Here is a 13,250-nt window from a genome sequence, read left to right on the forward strand (position 1 = left end):
CGGCTGCTCTTCATCCAGTCGGTGATGGCTTTCATTCCCTCGTGGAGGTTGGTTTTGGCAGTGTGTGGGTCCTTGGTGAGGGAGAGGATGAGCTGGGTGTCGTCGGTGTAGGAGATGATGTTGAGGTCGTGATGGTGGGCCACGTGCGTGAGGGGGGCCATGTAGACGTTGAACAGCGTCGGGCTGAGGGATGAGCCCTGGGGGAGGCTGCAGATGATGTCGGTGGCTTCGGATCGGAAGGGTGGGAGGTGGACGCTCTGGGTTCTGCCGGAGAGGAGGGACGTGGTCCAGTCAAGGGCCTTCTCTTGGATCCCGGCTTCTAGGAGGCATGTCTTTAGAGTGCGATGGCAGGTCCAGGAGGATGAGGGCTGATGTTTCGCCATTGTCTAGTTGGCGCTTGATGTCGTCTGTGGCGGCGATGAGGGCCGTCTCGGTGCTGTGGTTACGTCTAAATCCGGACTGGGATGGGTCCAAGATGTTGTTGTCTTCCAGGTGGCGGGCCAATGGCAAGTTGACGATTTTCTCAATGTCTTTTGCCGAGAACGGGACCAGGTAGGTGGGTCGGAAGTTCTTGGGGTCCTTGATGTCCGCTTTGGGCTTCTTCAGGAGGGTGTTGATTTCGGCGTGCTTCCAGCTTTCCGGGAATGTCGCTGTTTTGAAGGAGATGTTGATGACCATCGTAGTTGGGGTGCGATGGCTGCGTCTGCTTTGTTGAATAAGTGGTGTGGGTACGGGTCAGATGGAGATCCTGAGTGGATGGAGTTCATGACCTTCAGTGTCTCGTCATCGTTGACGTTGGACCAGGAGGTCAGGCGGTTGGCGCTGGTGGTGTTCACAGGGGGGGTGGAGTCTGGCATAGTCAGGGCGGTCGTGATGTTGAAGCTGTTGTGGATGTCAGCGATCTGGCGGTGGAAGAAGGTGGCTAGTGAGTTGCACAGTTCTTGTGAGGGTGGGATGTTATTGGCGTTGGAGCTGGGGTTGGAGAGTACCTTAACACTGCTGAAGAGCTCTTTGCTGTCCTGTGTGTTGTTATCCAAGCAGTCTTTGAAGGAGGATCTCTTGGCTAGTCTGATGAGGTGGTGATGTCTGCGGGTGGTGTCCTTGTGAGCTGCGTGGTTGTCTGGTGTGCGTTCGTGGAGCCATATTTTGTCCAGTTTCCGGCATGCGCGTTTGGAAATCTGGAGCTCGTCAGTGAACCAGGTGGCTCTCTTGCTGGCATGGCTGTTTGAGGGTTTCTTGAGTGGGGCGAGGGTGTTGGCGCAGTCGTCAATCCACTGTCTGAGGTTGCGGGCTGCGGTGTCTGGGTTGGTGGGGTCGGTGGGTGGGTTCTGGGCAAGGGTGGTGATCAGCTGGTCTTCTGTGACTTTGCTCCAGCAGCGGCGAGGCAGCTGTTGGGTGCGGTGGTGCGTGGTTGGTTTCTTGAAGGGGAAATGGATGCAGTGGTGGTCGGTCCAGTGGAGTTCGGTGGTGTGGTCGAAGGTGACGTGGGGGCCTGTGGAGAAGACGGGGTCCAGCGTGTGGCGGGGGGTGTGGGTGGGTGCAGTGACGAGTTGTCTGAGGCCGAGGTTGTCGATCAGGGGGGAGGAGTTGGCATTGTTGTTGTTCTCCAGTTGGAAGTTCAGGTCCCCGAGGTCAAGTCAAGTCAAAGAATTTATATAGCGCACTACATACCCAGAGGGTCTCAAGGCGCTTAGGGAGGGGAGGAGGATTACTTGTCAAATATCCACGTTTTAAGTTGCTTTCTGAATGCTAGGTGGTTCTGGGTAAGGCGAAGGTAAGTGGGGAGTGAGTTCCATGTTTTAGCTGCCAGGTATGAGAAGGATCTACCTCCCATGGTGGTCTTGTTGATGCGAGGTACAGTGGCGAGGGCTTGGCTGGAAGAACGTAGTTGGCGGGAGGGGGTGTAGAAGGACAGTCGTGAGTTGAGGCATTATGGTCCGATATCGTAGAGTGATTTGTGTGCGTGGGTTAGAAGTCGGAAGGTGATCCTCTTATTGACGGGTAGCCAGTGGAGGTTTTTCAGGTGATCAGAGATGTGTTTGTTACGCGGGATGTCTAATATGATCCTGGCTGAGGCGTTTTGGATTCGTTGGAGTTTTTTCTGGAGTTTAGCGGTAGTACCTGCGTATAGGGTGTTTCCGTAGTCCAGTCGGCTCGTGACCAGAGCATGGGTGACTGTTTTTCTTGTTTCGGTGGGGATCCAGCGAAATGTTTTTTTGAGCATGCGAAGAATGTTGAAGCAGGATGAGGAGACGGCGCTGACTTGTCTGTTCATTGAAAGTGAAGAATCCAGGATAACGCCTAGGTTCCGTGCGTGGTCTGTCGGGATGGGTGCTTTTCCAAGGGCTTCCGGCCACCAAGAGTCGTCCCATGCAGAGGGGGATGTACCTAAGATGAGGACTTCTGTTTGATCTGAGTTCAGTTTCAGACGGCTGTGTTTCATCCATTCGGCAACTTCTTTCATTCCTTCGTGTAGGTTAGTTTTGGCGGTGCTGGGGTCATTGGTGAGAGAAAGGATTAGTTGAGTGTCATCCGCGTAAGAGATGATGTTGAGGTTGTGTTGGCGGGCGATGGCCGCGAGGGGGCTCATGTATACGTTGAAGAGGGTGGGACTGAGTGAGGATCCTTGTGGTACGCCACAGATGACTTCAGTGGCCTCGGACTTGAATGGTGGAAGGTGGACTCTCTGGGTTCTTCCGGTGAGGAACGAGGTGATCCATTCAAGTGCTTTTCCTTGTATTCCGATGTTTCTGAGGCGTTGTAAAAGGGTGCTGTGGCAGACTGTGTCGAAGGCTGCAGAGAGGTCGAGGAGGATGAGGGCGACTGTGTCTCCATTGTCCAGTAGAGTTCGAATGTCGTCTGTTGCTGCGATGAGGGCGGTCTCAGTGCTGTGTTTGTCTCGGAAGCCAGACTGTGAGGAGTCGAGGGATTTGTTGGCTTCTAGGAAGGCGGCGAGCTGGTAGTTAACAGCTTTCTCGATGACTTTGGCCGGGAAAGGAAGGAGCGAGATGGGGAGGTAATTTTTGAGTTCGGTGGGGTCCGCTGTGGGTTTTTTCAGAAGGGCGGTGAGTTCAGCGTGTTTCCAGCTTTCCGGGAAGGTGGCGGAGTTGAAGGAGCAGTTGATGATGTCTCGGAGGTGCGGTGCTATGACGGAGTCTGCTTTGTTGAAGATGTGGTGAGGACATGGATCTGTGGGGGATCCTGAGTGGATGGAGTTCATCAGGCGGATGGTGTCCTCGGTGGAGATTGGGTTCCAGTCGTTGAGGGTGTTCAAGGGGGGAGAATGTTCAGCATATGGTTGGGTGGGTTGGTCTCCGGGTTGGTTGTCGAAGCTGTTGTGGATGTCTGCAATTTTGTTGTGGAAGAATAAAGCCAGGGAGTCGCAGAGGGCTTGAGAGGGGGTGATGTCGTTTGAGTTGGCCGAGGGATTGGTAAATTCCTTGACGATGTTGAAAAGTTCCTTGCTGTTGTGAGCGTTGTTGTCTAGTCGATCCTTGAATGCTGATTTCTTGGCCTTTCGGATTAGTTGGTGGTCTGTGCGGGTGGCGTTTTTGAAGGCGTCCTTGGTGCTAGTGGTTGGGTCTTTTTTCCAGGCCTTTTCAAGGGAGCGGCAGAGTTTCTTGGACTTCTTAAGATCATCGTTGAACCATGAGGCCTTCTTGCTGCCAGGTTTGCTTTGACGTTTTTTCAGTGGTGCTAGGATGTCGGCGCTGTTGGATAACCATAGGGTGAAGTTGGTGGCGGCTTGGTCTGGGTTAGAAGAGTGGGCTGGGGTGTTTAGAAGGAGCGACGAGGAGATCTGGTCGATGGTGATTTTGTTCCAGTTTCTTTGCAGAGTTGGTTGGGGGTGGTTGATGGGTTTCGGCTTGTTGTAGGTGAAGTGAACGCAGCTGTGGTCAGTCCAGAGGAGATCCGTAGTGTGGCTGAAGGAGACATGGTTGCTGGAGGTGAAGATAGGGTCGAGTGTGTGACCTGCGATGTGGGTGGGGGAAGTGACCAGTTGTTTAAGTCCGAGGTTGGCGAGGTTGTCCAAGAGGGAGGTGGTGTTGCGGTCGTTGTTCTTTTCAAGGTGAAAGTTGAGGTCTCCCAGAAGGATGTCATCTTTGGAGGGGAGCGCGTGTGGAGTGATGAAGTCCGTGATGTCTTCACTGAATTTTGCGCGGGGTCCTGGTGGTCTGTAGAGGAGGGTGCCTCTGAGTGTGGTCTTGGGGTCGATGTGGATCTGGAAGTGAAGGTGTTCGGAGTTGGCGAGATTGACGTCAGAGCTGGTTGAGATGTGGATAGATTTTTTATGGACGATAGCGATTCCTCCTCCTGTGTGGCCGGTACGGTCCTTGCGTGTGATCTTATATTCTTCAGGGATGGCAATGGTGATTTCTGGGGCGGAGGAAGCGTTCATCCATGTTTCTGTTAGGAAGGCGACGTCCGGAGAGATGGTGTCTAGTAGATTCCAGAGGTCAATGGCGTGCCTGTGGACCGAGCGGGTGTTGAGAAGGATGCATTGTAGGTGGTTGGTGTCGGGAATCTGAGGTGTGATCGTAGCGGAGTTGGTGACGGTACCGATGAATTTGCAGGAGTAGCATGAGAATGGACCATGGGTGTGTCCAGGAGCGGCTTGGACGCAGTTGGGGGAACGGCCGGGGTTGAGGGCTAGGAGGGTGGTGGCATTGTGGGTAAAGCGGGAGGGCTGGGCAGCGCGAGGGGCAGGGGGTCTGGCGCTGGGCGCGGTCCAGGCGCGGACGGGCGTAGACGGGCTTACCTTTGGCGCGTCTTCGGCGCGGATTGGGCGCGGTCGCTGCGCGTGAACGATGCGCGCGGGAAGATCTGTCATATATGGATAGTGGGGGGGAGGGGCGAGGGCGGCTCAGCTGGGAGGCGGGGCGGGCTCCAGAGGGCGACCACAACAAACAAACAAAATGGAGGCGGAGGGGTCAGCAGAGCGGAGCGCTTGTGGAGAAACGCGCAATACCAGTTACAGTAGCAATAGCGCTTTAAATATGCTAAAAGAGTAAAGCGGCAAGCAGGGCAGACTGCAGGCAACAATTAGGAGACAGTAAATAAAGTAAATGCGGAGAAACGATACCACAGGTCACCAGGGGAGCAGGGGAGCGACCACTCAGCTCGAGAGCGAAGCGAGTCACAGCGCGTTCAGGTAACGGAGCGCTGTTTGTACTTAGTGGGAGGGCGGCTCAGCTGGGAGGCGGGGCGGGCTCCAGAGGGCGACCACAACAAACAAACAAAATGGAGGCGGAGGGGTCAGCAGAGCGGAGCGCTTGTGGAGAAACGCGCAATACCAGTTACAGTAGCAATAGCGCTTTAAATATGCTAAAAGAGTAAAGCGGCAAGCAGGGCAGACTGCAGGCAACAATTAGGAGGCAGTAAATAAAGTAAATGCGGAGCAACGATACCACAGGTCACCAGGGGAGCAGGGGAGCGACCACTCAGCTCGAGAGCGAAGCGAGTCACAGCGCGTTCAGGTAACGGAGCGCTGTTTGTACTTAGTGGGAGGGCGGCTCAGCTGGGAGGCGGGGCGGGCTCCAGAGGGCGACCACAACAAACAAACAAAATGGAGGCGGAGGGGTCAGCAGAGCGGAGCGCTTGTGGAGAAACGCGCAATACCAGTTACAGTAGCAACAGCGCTTTAAATATGCTAAAAGAGTAAAGCGGCAAGCAGGGCAGACTGCAGGCAACAATTAGGAGGCAGTAAATAAAGTAAACAGGTGCTGGCGAGGTCGGCGATGGAGTCGCTGAACTGAGCCCGGGGTCCGGGGGGTCTGTAGATGAGTGTTCCTCCGAGGGTGGTGATGGGGTCGGTGTGGATCCGGAAGTGCAGGTGTTCGGCGGTGTTGAGGGTGTCGTCTGCGTGGATGGCGACCTTGAGGGTGGACTTGTGGACGATGGCTATTCCTCCTCTGGTTCCGTTGGCGGTTCCCTGCATGTGATCTTGTAGCCGTCCGGGATGGCTATGGTGATGTCGGGCGCCGAGGAATCGTTTCACCAGGTCTCGGTCAGGAAAGCAACGTCTGGGGTGGAGGTGTCGAGCAGAGCCCAAAGCTCGACTGCGTGTTTGCGTGCGGAGCGGGTGTTGAGGAGTATGAAGCGGAGGTGGTTGGGTCCAGTCCTTGGAGGTTTGGTGGTTCTGTCGCAGGTGAAGTTGCAGGTGCGGCAGGAGAAGAGTCCGTTGGTCCGTTTCGGGGCTGCCTGGAAGCAGGTGTGGTTTCGCCCAGCATTGAGTGCGTGGAGGGTGCTGGTGTTGTAGTGGATTCTGGTGTTGTGGTGTTTGCAGGGTCCAGGGGTTCTTGTACTGGGCGCAGTCCAGGCGCAGACCGGTGCAGGCTGCACAGCGGTCGCCATTATAAGGGGAGGTGGGAGGGAGGAGCAGCTGGGAGGCAGGTGGCAGGGAGCAGCGAATGGGCGCGGGGTCGGGCCGCAGGGGCATCAGCGGTGGGAACTGCGGGGAATTGGGAATGGGCACGGAGGGAAAAGGCAAAACGTTTACACTGGGCACAGCAGGGTTACACAGGGCAAGGTTTACACAAGGCAAAAGGAACCCAATAAGGGGGAGTGAAATACAATGGTCAGTGGGCACAGAACACAAAATGGCAAGAGCGCTGGTGGAGCTGCAGCGGGGGGGGGAACGACCTACTTGGCAAGGTCAAGGGTCGCCTAAGTGTCCGAAGCAATACCATCTCTTTCATAAGCAATCATTACTTCAGAGTAAGTCAAAAGGGCGCAACGCAGTCCAGTTATGAGGGGACAATAGCCCCAGCCCAACCAGCTCATCCAGCCCAGCTAGCTCAACCAACTCAGCCACAGTCTCTCATGCAAGAAGAGACTAAGGGGCACATCAGGATGGCGGGCGAACAAATCCCAACGTGAAAAGGGACCGCCCGCCATAAGGGCGGGTGCCCCGTGGAGGCCTTTAGGATGCGCCCGCCACAGTGGCCGGCGCATCCCGCATATTTACAATTGCTGCGGGTGGTGCTGAAAGCACCCCCGCCGCAATGCTAAAAATGCACGTCATGCATTTCAATGCACAACGTGACAGGCACAGCGCGGTGCCTGCCACGTTGTGTATTGAAATGCAGGGGGGTACCATATGTACCCCCATGTGCACCCCCAGAGTCCCTGGGGGCCCACACTGGGCCCCCGCAAGAGATTCCTGCATGCCTTTCCGTGGCGGCAAAGCTGCCATGGAAAGGCATGTGTCCCCCCTTTCATAATATGGATGGTGGTGTATAACAGACACCGCCCCCATATTAAACTCGTTTCCACCCGGTCGACTTGTCGACCGGGCGGAAAAGCGGCGGACGGTCTTTCTGTCCACCGTGGTCCCCCCACCATAGTAATAAGCGGGTGGAAAATGGGTGGCGGGTGGGGACGGAATTCGGGTGGATCACCACCGCCATGTGGGTGGTGGCGATCCGCCCGAGATCCTAATGACCCTCTAACTCTCTACAACCTGATTATGATGTTCCCCCTACGATTCAAAGTGGGCAAGCAGATATGCAGACCTTGCAAGGTGCAGTAAGCGGCAGTCAAGATATCACTGAAGAGATGAAGTCTGGGTCTGAATCCATTCCAGAACCAGTTTCCTCAGGAGGTGAGATAAATGGTGATGACTCGATAAAAAAAATTCTAGCAACTATTTACAAAGATATCAGGGATCTAAAAGTATCTCAGGCACTTGAGAATACACAGATGCATGAAAGACTGACCAAACCGGAGGAGAATATATTTAATATCTCAAAAAGACTAACAGAAGCCGAAAGTCGTATTTCAGACCTAGAGGATAATATTTCAGCCATGCAGAAAGACATGCAAGTTCTAAACAAAAATAAGAATCAGATGGAGTTAAAACTCCAGGACTTAGAAAATTACAATAGACGATCCAATCTGCATCTAGTCGTAATACCTAAAGGATCCGAAAGTGCTGAAATGGTAGAGTGGACTGGGTCACTCCTGTGGAAAGTAATACCAGAGCTGCAAGGAGACCTTACAATCACTAGAGCCCACAGAGTCCCATCACAGAAACATCCAAATGCCAAATACTTACGTACAATCTTAATGAACTTTGCAGACTATAGAATTAAGGAGAAAATATTGAGCACAGCAATAGTAAAAAGATCATTTTCCACTACAGACATTCAACATTTAAAAAAAAATGTGGACATGTCCGCAGCTTCAGCGCGTAGGCGGAAGGATTTCATCAAGATGATCGATTCCTTCAAGGGGAAAGGAGCCAAAGCAACAATTGTTCAACAATCTAAGTTAAAAGTTTTGGCCAAAGGAAATGTTTTTATTTTTATGGACATGCACGAAGCTCAATCTCTTTTGGAAGAACTGTGTGTTACCTGAGAAGAAGTCATATCTGAGATATAAAGTAGACTGAGGTGGTAATAGATAAAAAGACGAATCGATGTATAAATTGTTGGATTAAGGGTGGACATGGGTGAACCTAAAGGCGCAATGGGATGCAGCAAGATGGCATACAGTAAAGAGGGGGGGAAGGAGGGAATAGTGGTTAATTCTGTCCTCCAAGGTTGGGGGGCTGAGGGGAGGTGGAGGGGGTGAAGCATTTAGAAAAAAGAGGGGCATATTACCAAGCAATAGCGATAATTATCGCTATGCATGGTTAGCGGCTAAAATTATATTGCCGCGCTCCGACGATTTTTACCGCTGAGATACCTTGATATGAGGTTTATCTCAAAAGCGGTAAAAATCCTGCGAAATGCGTGAATATCGCTGAAAAATCAGCGATATTCATGCATTATCGTGACAATGCTCTTAGCCATGTTATCCACCTTCCATTGGATAACATGGCTAAGAACTGCTCTGGCCAGGCGTTAACTTTTGGAGATATTCACGCTTAGCGCGGTTATTTCCAAAAGTAAGGCTTTGTTGATAGTTGGAGATAGCGATATTAGCGACTGTTTCCAGTCGCTTACATCTTGGCACGCCCACTTTGCATGTCATTAGCGATAAATATCGCTCACATGCAAAGTGGGCCCCAAGATGATCGCTATCTCCTACTAGCTGTCGCTAACTGGCGTTAGCGACAGCTAGGTAATAGGGCGATAAAATTATCGCCGCTTTAGCAGGAAAAAGTCCCGCTAAGGCGGCGATAATGGCCCTTGGTAATATGCCCCAGAGTTCTTTGGTGAAGAGTTAACTTTCAGGATATGTATAGGTACTATGGCATAATTTCAAAGCTAACCCTGTCTCTATCTGGGTTTTTTATTCAATCAATCAATCAGTGACACTTATAAAGCGCGCTACATACCCGTAGGGTCTCAAGGCGCTGGGGGGGGGGGGAGCCGCTACTGCTCGAACAGCCAGGTCTTCAGCTTCTTCCTGAAGGAGAGGTGGTCTTGGGTCAGGCGCAGTTCGGTCGGAAGGGAGTTCCAGGTCTTGGCGGCCAGGTAGGAGAAGGACCTTCCTCCTGTAGTCGCTCTTCGGATGCGGGGGACGGCGGCGAGGGCGTGGTTGGCTGATCGGAGGTGGCGTTTGGGAGCGTAGAAGTTGATCCGGCTGTTGAGGTAGCTCGGGCCTTGGTCGTGTAGGGCTTTGTGTGCGTGGGTGAGGAGGCGGAAGGTGATTCTTTTGTTGACGGGGAGCCAGTGAAGGTCTCTCAGATGTCCGGTGATGTGGCTGGTTCGTGGGATGTCGAGGATGAGTCTGGCTGAGGCGTTCTGGATCCGCTGGAGTCTCTTCTGGATCTTGGCGGTGGTACCGGCGTAGAGGGCGTTGCCGTAGTCCAGTCGGCTGGTGACGAGGGCCTGGGTGACGGTCTTCCTGGTCTCGGTGGGGATCCACCAGAAGATCTTCCGTAGCATGCGTAGGATGTTGAAGCATGCCGAGGAGACGTTGTTGACTTGCTTGGTCATGGAGAGGGAGGAGTCCAGGATGAAGCCCAGGTTGCGTGCATGGTCTGTCGGTTTGGGTGCGGTGCCCAGGGCGGGAGGCCACCAGGAGTCGTCCCAGGCGGAGGGTGAAGAGCCCAGGATGAGGACCTCCGTCTTGTCAGAGTTCAGTTTCAGGCGGCTGGTCGTCATCCACTCGGCTACCTCTTTCATCCCTTCGTGCAGGTTGGCTCTGGCGGAGGCGGGGTCGTTGGTCAGGGAGAGGATCAGCTGGGTGTCGTCGGCGTAGGAGATTATGCTGAGGTTGTGTTTGTGTACGATGGCCGCGAGGGGGCTCATGTAGACGTTGAAGAGGGTGGGGCTCAGAGATGATCCTTGAGGGACGCCGCAGATGACTTCGGAGGCCTCTGACTTGTACGGTGGTAGGCGGACTCTCTGTGTTCTTCCATCGAGGAAGGAGATGATCCATTCCAGCGCCTTGTCCTGGATTCCGATGTTGCTGAGGCGCTGTACTAGGGTGCGGTGGCAGACCGTGTCGAATGCCGCGGAGAGGTCTAGGAGGATGAGGGCCGCTGTTTCTCCATTGTCCATCAGGGCTCGGATGTCATCGGTGGCGGCGATGAGGGCGGTCTCGGTGCTGTGATTGGCTCGGAAGCCGGACTGTGAGGGGTCGAGGGATCCGTTCGTCTCGAGGAAGGCGGCCATCTGCTTGTTGACGGTCTTCTCGATGACTTTGGCTGGAAACGGGAGGAGCGAGATGGGGTGGTAGTTCTTGAGGTCGGTGGGGTCCGCTGTTGGTTTCTTGAGTAGAGCGCTGAGTTCGGCGTGTTTCCAGCTCTCAGGGAAGATGGCGGTGACGAAGGATGTGTTGATGATGTCTCGCAGGTGGGGTGCGATGACAGCGTCGGCCTTGTTGAAGACGTGGTGAGGGCAGGGGTCGGTCGGTGATCCGGAGTGGATGGAGTTCATCGTGCGGATGGTGTCTTCGGTGCTGATCGGGGTCCAGGCGTGGAGGGTGGTGGTGGGGGGTGGTTGTTCGGTCATGGTGTGCGTTGGTTGGTTGTTGAAGCTGTTGTGTATGTCTGCGATCTTGTTGTGGAAGTATGAAGCGAGGGAGTTGCAGAGGTCTTGCGATGGGGTGATGTCGTTGTTTCCTGCGCTGGGGTTGGAAAGCTCTTTCACGATGTTGAAGAGTTCCTTGCAGTTGTGTGCGTTGTTGTCCAATCGGTCCTTGAATGCTGTTTTCTTGGAGGCGCGGATCAGCTGGTAGTGCTTCCGGGTGGCAAGCTTGAAGGAGGTCCTGTTGTCCGGTGTCGGTTCCCTTCTCCAGACTTTCTCGAGGGCTCGGCAGTTCCTCTTGGAGCTCTTGAGTTCGTCGGTGAACCACGGGGCTTTCTTGCTGCCGGGTCTGCTGGGCGGGGTCCTCAGCGGGGCGAGCTCGTCTGCGCAGATGCTGATCCACTTCGTGAGGTTGTCGGCGGCCTGGCTGGGGTTCGCTGAGCTGGCAGGGGGGTGCTGGCTCAGGGAGGTGGCGAGCTGGTCTGCTGTGATCTTGTTCCAGCTTCTGCGGGCGGCCTGTTGCTGGTGGTGGTGGGTCGTCGTTTTCTTAAAGGTGAAGTGGACGCAGCTGTGGTCCGTCCATTGAAGCTCTGTGGCGTGGCTGAAGTCGATGTCTGTGCTGGAAGAGAAGACTGCGTCGAGTGTGTGTCCGGCGAGGTGGGTGGGGGTGGACACCAGTTGCTTGAGTCCAAGATTGGCGAGGTTGTCGAGCAGGGTGCTGGTGTTGCGGTCGTTGTTGTTCTCCAGATGGAAGTTGAGGTCTCCCAGGAGGATGTAGTCAGCGGAGGGGAGGGCATGCGGGCTGACGAAGTCGGCGATGTCCTCGCTGAATTGTGTGCGTGGTCCAGGGGGTCGGTAGATCAGGGTGCCTCTGAGGGTGGTGTTCGGGTTGGTGTGGATCTGGAAATGCAGGTGTTCGGCGCTGGTCAGGGTGTTGTCGGTGCTGGTCGTGAGACGGATGGTGTTCCTGTGGATGATGGCGATGCCTCCTCCCATCTGGTTGGCGTTGCGGTCCCTCCGGACGATCTTGTAGCCCTCTGGGATAGCGATGGCGATGTCGGGAGCTGAAGAGGCGTTCATCCAGGTCTCCGTGAGGAAGGCAACGTCAGGGGCAGTGGCGTCTAGAAGGTTCCAGAGTTCGATGGCGTGTCTGTGGACGGAGCGGGTGTTGAGCAGGATGCACTTGAGGTGGGTGCTGCTGGTGTTCGGCTTGGCGGGTGCTGGTGCGAGGCTGGTCCGGATGCAGGTGAACTTGCAGGCGTGGCAGCTGAAAGGTCCGTGGGTGCGTCGTGGAGTGGCTTGATGGCATTCTGGGAGTCGGCCGGTGTTGAGTGCGATGAGGGTGGCGGCGGAGTACGTCAGGCAGGTCGGTCGGGGTCTTCGTGGGCCAGGGGTCCTGGCGCTGGTCGCGATCCGGTCGCGGACGGGCGCAGACGGGCTTACCTTTGGCGCGCCTTCGGCGCACAAACGGCGCACCCGCTGCGCGTGACCGCTGCGCGTTCGCACGGTCGCCATTTAAGGCAAAGTGCGCGGGTGGGCGGAGCAGCTGGGAGGCGGGAGCGGGGAGGGTACAGAATAAAAAAAGGGGCGGGGAAAAGCGGCGGTGGCGGGAAGGGAGAGCGGGGGGCGGCGAGGTAGGCGGACAACCAGGAAGGAAAACAAAACACAGGCACAACAATTATTAAAAAACAGGCACAAATGGGGGCAAAAACAGAGCAAAAAACAACACCTATCGACAGAAGCAGGAGAGCCGGCAGGCGCTCACGGAGCACGCCGGGGGGGCGTGGTCAGTCAGTGGCAGCGAGGCAGCGAGGCAGCAGGGCAAGGGGCACACGCAGCAGCTGGTGGCCGTGCGGCGCGGGGGTGTCCCACAAGTGGGTCACACTCACCTGCGTCGCACGGTCGCCATTTAAGGCCAAGTGCGCGGGTGGGCGGAGCAGCTGGGAGGCGGGAGCGGGGAGGGTACAGAATAGAAAAAGGGGCGGGGAAAAGCGGCGGTGGCGGGAAGGGAGAGCGGGGGGCGGCGAGGTAGGCGGACAACCAGGAAGGAAAACAAAACACAGGAATTATTTGGATAGTACCCTTCGAATGGGGCAAATTTCTATTATAAGAATGGTTGTTTGTTTTTTATAAGTATTGTATTTATCTCTTAAGCACGTTGTGTGCATCATTCATACCAAGCACTTTAGGTGTCTACGCATTCTTGCACTTTGTACTTTAGCTGTTTTGAAATCTAAACTGCACAATGCTAAATCTGCATAATAGGCAGTTGTCTTCTAGGGTGTGCTCCTGGGGGTTCTTAATGATTGTATATTATCAAGCACAAGG

Source organism: Lissotriton vulgaris, chromosome 7 (assembly GCF_964263255.1).
Source record: "Lissotriton vulgaris chromosome 7, aLisVul1.2, whole genome shotgun sequence".
Taxonomy (NCBI): Eukaryota; Metazoa; Chordata; class Amphibia; order Caudata; family Salamandridae; genus Lissotriton; species Lissotriton vulgaris.